This window comes from Apodemus sylvaticus, chromosome 14 (genome assembly GCF_947179515.1).
Source record: "Apodemus sylvaticus chromosome 14, mApoSyl1.1, whole genome shotgun sequence".
Lineage (NCBI taxonomy): Eukaryota > Metazoa > Chordata > Mammalia > Rodentia > Muridae > Apodemus > Apodemus sylvaticus.
Genome location: NC_067485.1, coordinates 28,948,137 through 28,954,399, shown reverse-complemented (window position 1 = coordinate 28,954,399; position 6,263 = coordinate 28,948,137).

Below are 6,263 nucleotides of genomic sequence, written 5' to 3'. Positions count from 1 at the left end.
TTCTACTTGGTTGATTTCAGCCCTGAGTTTATTTCCTGCTGTCGACTCCTCTTGTATTCTCTTCTTTTTGTTCTAGAACTTTCAGGTGTGCTGTTAGGCCGCTAGTGTATGCTTTCTTCGGTTTCTTTTTGGAGGCACTCAGAGCTATGAGTTTTCCTCTTAGCACTTAGCTTCCATTGTGCCCCATAAATTTGGGTATGTTGTGTCTTCGTTTTCATTAAATTCTAAAAAGTCCTTAATTTCTTTATTTCTTCCTTGACCAAGTTATCATTGAGTAGGGCATTGTTCAGCTTCCATGTGTATGTGGGCCTTCTGTTGCTTTTGTTGTTATTGAAGACCAGCCTTAGTCTGTGGTAATCTGATAGGATACATGGGATTATTTCACTCTTGTATCAGTTGAGGCCTGTTTTGTGACCGATTATATGTTCAGTTTTGGAGAAAGTACCATGAGGTGCTGAGAAGAAGGCCTTTTTTGTTGTTGTTGTTTTGTTTTAGGATGAACTGTTATATGGATATCTGTTAAATCCATTTGATCCATCACTTTTGTTTTACTGTGTTTCTGTTTAGTTTGTGTATGTGGGTGCCCTTGCATTTGGAGCATAGATATTCAGAATTGAGAATTATTCGTGGTAGATTTTTCCTTTGATGAGTATGAAGTATCCTTCCTTATCTTTTTGGATAACTTTTGGTTGAAAGTTGATTTTATTCGATATTAGAATGGCTACTCCAGCTTGTTTGTTGGGACCATTTGCTTAGAAAATTGTTTTCCAGCCCTTTACTGTGAGATTGTGTTTGTCTTTGACACTGAGGTGCGTTTCCTCTATGCAGCAAAATTCTGAGTCCTGTTTACATATCCAGTCTGTTAGTCTATGTCTTTTTATTGGGGAATTGAGTCCATTGATGTTAAGAGATATTAAGGAATAGTGATTATTGCTTCCTGTTACTTTTTTAATGTTATTTTTATGTTTGTGTGACTATCTTTTGGGTTTGTTGAAAAAAAGATTACTTTATTACTTTTTCTAGGGTGTAGTTTCCCTCGTGTTGGCCTTTTCCATCTATTATCCTTTGTAGGGCAGGATTTGTGGAAAGATATTGTCTAAATTTGTTTTTGTCATGTAATATCTTGTTTTTTCCATCTATAGTAATTGAGAGTTTTGCTGGGTATAGTAGCCTGGGCTGGCATTTATGTTCTCTTAGGGTCTGTATGAGATCTGCCCAGGATCTTCTAGCTTTCATAGTTTCTGGTGAGAAGTCTGGTATCATTCTGATAGGTCTGTCTTTATATGTTACTTGACCTTTTTCCCTTACTGCTTCCCCCCACCCCCCAGACAGGGTTTCTCTGTGTAGCCCTGGCTGTCCTGGAACTCACTTTGTAGACCAGGCTGGCCTCAAACTCAGAAATCCACCTGCCTCTGCTTCCCAAGTGCTGGGATTAAAGGTGTGCGCCACCACCGCCCACCCTTACTACTTTTAATATTCTTTCTTTAAAGTGCATTTGGTATTTTGAGTATTGTGTGACATGAGGAATTTCTGCTCTGATCCAATCTATTTGGAGTTTTGTAGGCTTGTATGTTCATGGGCATCTCTCTCTTTAGGTTAGGGAAGTATTTTTCTATAATTTTGTTGAAGATAATTACTGGCCCTTTAAGTTGGGAATCTTCACTCTCTTCTATACCTATGGTTTGGTCTTTTCAGTGTGTCCTGGATTTCCTGGATGTTTTGGGTTAGGAACTTTTTGCATCTTGCATTTTCTTTGACTGTTGTGTCAATGTTTTCTATGGTTTCTTCTGCCCCTGAGAGTCTCTTTTCTAGCTCTTGTATTCTGTTGGTGATGCTTGCGTCTATGACTCCTGATCTCTTTCCTAGGTTTTCTATCTCCAGGGTTGTCTTCCTTTGTGATTTCTTTTTTCTTTAATTTTTTTTTTTTATTTGGATTTGATTTTTTTTCGAAACTGGGTTTCTCTGTATAGCCCTGGCTGTCCTGGAACTCACTCTGTAGTCTAGGCTGGCCTCGAACTCAGAAATCTGCCTGCCTCTGCCTCCCAGATTACTGGGATAACAGGCGTGCGCCACCACCGCCCAGCCCTTTGTGATTTATGTATTGATTCTATTTTCATTTTTAGATTCTGGATCTTCCTTCACTTGTTTGGTTGTGTTTTCCTGTAATTCTTTAAGGGATTTTTGTGTTTCCTCTTTAAGGGCTTCTAACTGCTTACCTGTGTTCTTCTGTATTTCTTTAAGGGAATTATTTATGTCTTTCTTGAAGTCTTCTATCATCATCATGAGATGTGACTTTAAATCCGAGTCTGGTTTTTCTGGTGTGTTGAGATATCCAGAGCTTGCTGTGGTAAGAGAACTGGGTTCTGATGATGCCAAGTAGCCTTGGTTTCTGTTGTCTATGTTCTTGCCCTTGCCTCTCGCCATCCAGTTATCTCTGGTGTTAGCTGGTCTTGCTGTCTCTGACTGTGGCTTGTTCCTCCCATAAGCCTGTGTGTTAGTACTTCTGGGAGACCAGTTCTCTCGGGGATGAATTTGGGTATGGAGAGCTGTGACACAGGGTCAGCTCTCGAGTGAAGACAGAAACCTGAAGGATCCTGTCCCTGGCTGTTCCTTGGTTCCTGTGTCCTGATGATTCTGGGCTGGTCCCTCTTGGGCCAGGAATTTGAGCAGAAGTGGTGGTCTTACCTGTGCTCACAGGTGTGCCAGCACTCCTGGGGGACCAGTGCTCTCCTGGCAGTAGTTGGGTATGGAGAGCTGTGGCACAGGGTCAGCTCCGGGTGCAGACAGAAACTGGAAGCCAGAAACAGAATCTTACTTGAATAAGTAATTGACAAAGTGATTGATTGGATTTTTGGTAAGTTTGATGATTAAGTTTCATGCATGAGAGATAGGCTAAGCTCTGCTTCCTATTTTTCTAATATATGCTTTTTCTGTGTGCCCCAAGCTGGCCTTAAATTCAACAGCAGCTCTGCCTCAGGAGAGTAGAGATAGGTGAACCTGGGATTGGCTGGCTACCAGCTTAGCTTATGTGGTGAACTCTGTTCACTGAGAGACTGAACAAAATCGAGGTGCATGGTGCAAGGAAGTTGATCTGGCCTCCACATGCATGCTCAACGATGTCAGGGACACCCACACGTGCAGAACACACGCAGAACCCAGGCACTTAGTGTTTAGAGTAACACGGTGTCATACAGAATTGTTGCTTTTGTGAGTCAAAACCATACAAATTGTTAGCAGTTTGCTAACTACTGTATGCTCAACTTAGAAGTTATGTTTTAAATTAATGTAGTTAGGAGAAACTGAAGAGTGAGACTGAGCCGGGTGGTGGTGGCGCACGCCTGTAATCCCAGCACTCTGGGAGGCAGAGGCAGGCGGATTTCTGAGTTCGAGGCCAGCCTGGTCTACAGAGTGAGTTCCAGGACAGCCAGGGCTACACAGAGAAACCCTGTCTTGAAAAAACCAAATCCAAAAAAAGAAACAAACAAAAAAGAGTGAGACTGGATTAGCTTATGTAGATATGTTACAGGATGAATATATGGGAAGGGGTGGTGTGGAAGCAATGGGGTCGTAGAACAGGGTGGAGAAAGAAGCAGTTAAAGGTCCTTCCCGCCCAGAGGTTTAAGTGCATAGTCAGCTGCTAAGGATTAAATGTGGAGGTAGGTGATAGGCTAGCAAGAGATGCTGGGACCAGCTTTCCTACCGCGGCTGCTCCTGACTGCTGTTCTGGGCTCCTTGAGAGCACGGCTTCTACAGCTGTGGCTCCTGTGGCCGGCAGGCATTCAGTGCTGTTTGTTTTAAATCAAGAGCACCTTCAGACCCCACATCTAGCACTGATTTGCTGCTACATCACTGCTATGGCTTCTCCCCCATCTCCTTGTGCGTGTTGTGCTTAAAACCAAGGTCTTGCTCACACAGACCCTAGGCAAGTGCTTCACCACCAGTCGCATTCCAGGATTGTTTTAACAACAGAATCTGCCTGGCATCAGATTCATAGTCCTGTCTCTACCTCCAGTTTTTGTGTCTATTCAAACTTCTCACCAACCTTTCCAATCTCTCACGATATTTTTTTTTCTCCCTGAACTTTGTTAAATGCACTAAGAATAGTTTGTAACTATTGGCCAACTACTGAGACTTAAAACATTAGTTCGATGGCACATGCCTTTTAGTCCCAGCACACAAGATACTGAGGCAGGAGGATTGCTTGAACACGGGGAAACCCTGACTACAAGGATATGGGTGTGGTACTCTAGGTGACTGGTATTGTATTCTTAGGTAAGAAAGAACAGGGTAAGGCGGATCCAGTCACAGTAAGAATTTCTCTAGTAAAATGGCAACAGCTCCCAAGGGTTGGTTTTATAGCCAGAAGCTGACAGGTGCCTTGAGTACCCACTAAGCAGAGTCTGAGGCTAGGACATAGCTTGAACAGCTAAGTTTGAAACTAGCCTAGGCAACATAGTGACTGTGTGTCTTTATTACATTGAATTTTGAAAATATTAAATATATAGGTTTAAAACTGCCAAGGAGGAGAGCAAGAGTTTAAAAGCTATGTTGTGAAGCAAGAAGCTTGGGAGAGAACAATCACTGCCTTCATTAATGTGTTGTTTAGAGGTTGGTAACGGCCTGGACTCATCTTCCACGATGTGTTTGCACATCCACAGATGGTTGGGAAGGGAAAATAAGCTTAACTTGCGTTTTCTAGGAGAGGACATTGAGAGACCTGGGCAGAGGTATGATCGGGATCATGTGTGAAGGATAACTTGGGGGATCAGACACTGAAGTATCTTCAGCCTATACTCCTATGCGTGTACCAGAGGCTACTGTGTACCAGAGGCTACTGTGTATCAGAGGGCGCTCGGCGAGCAGGGCCGATTCCTGAGAGAACGCTCTGATCTTGCTTCTCTTTTACTCTCTCAGCAGAGTCTCATTGTAATGACTCACTTTGGGCTTGAAGTCTCCAGCCTCCGGAATAGATGGGAGACTGGCTGCAGGCCCGTGCCACCAGGAGATGTGCTCACTGGATGAAACAAACAAACCTTACAAATGTTCCCGGGAAGCAAAGACAAAAAGCTTTCAGAACCTTTCTGAAAGGTGGGGGCTTGAGTTGGTCATTAAGGAGCAGCCGTGTTGGGAGAGTGCAGCGTGCAGGGAGTCTGCCTCAGGACCTGAAAAGGCAGCTGTCCTCCTTGCACACAGCAACATAAAGTTGCTTACTTTATCGAGGAGTTTCACTTTCTCAGCAGCTTCAAGAAACCATCTGTGTTGTTGCTAGGTTCGTGACAATGAGACATCCCAGTTTGAGGACACAAGCCACACAGGAGGAAAGAAACTTCAGCCTTTCTCTTTGGGTCTGTCCCAAGCTAACAAGGAATACATGAACTATTATTATTATTATTATATTATTATTATTATTATTATTATTATTATTAATTATTACTCAGGGTGGCAATACTGAGCACCTGCTGGGTGACAGGGAGAGACCCAGGTCCTTTGTATAAGTTCCTTGGGGTTGGATTCGCACTGATCGCACAGGAGAGTTAGTTCCTTCACAGTCAGGTAATCAGACAGCATGGCTGGCTGTGCTGAGTCTTACACTTTGAACACACTGCCTGGTTCCTCTCTGCCCATCCCCTAGTTGTACAGCAACCTTGGCTAGCTCACATCCCAGCAGTGCCATGCAATGCTACCTGAGCTTTGCAACAGGCAGAACCAGGAGCCAAATTGCCACTTTATAAGGAGCCCAGCCTCTGGTCTTCTGTGATAGTAACAGCTAATGGACTAACATCCAGCCCCCTGCCCCTTAGGTCAGCAATTTGCTGCTATTAGACAGATGGACTTCCTGGCTCCTCCACAAAGCATAACACCCATTTTCTCCTGACTTGCCATATCTCCCGTTTCTCCTTTCACTCTACCCAAACATTTGCTTCATTACCCAACCTTGCTGAAACCTGTAACCTCACCTCTGCCATGCAGTCAACACTGACTGGGTGCCACTGCTGTTCTAGCTCGGAAGTGACACACCGCAAAGGCCAGCATGTTGAAGGCCTCCTTCCTGGGTAGCTCACGGTGCTCCTGGGACGTGGGAACCTTTTAAGAGGTAGTGCTGGTTGGAGGAAGTTAGGCTCTGGAGGGTGCCTGTGAAGGAGGTACTGTGAAGGAGCCTGGCGGTTTCTGCTTCATTCTTTTTACTAAAGCAATGGGGGCAAGCAACCATGGATCGAAAGCTCTGAACTTATAAACTGAGAAAAAGCCCTCCTTGTTTAAGT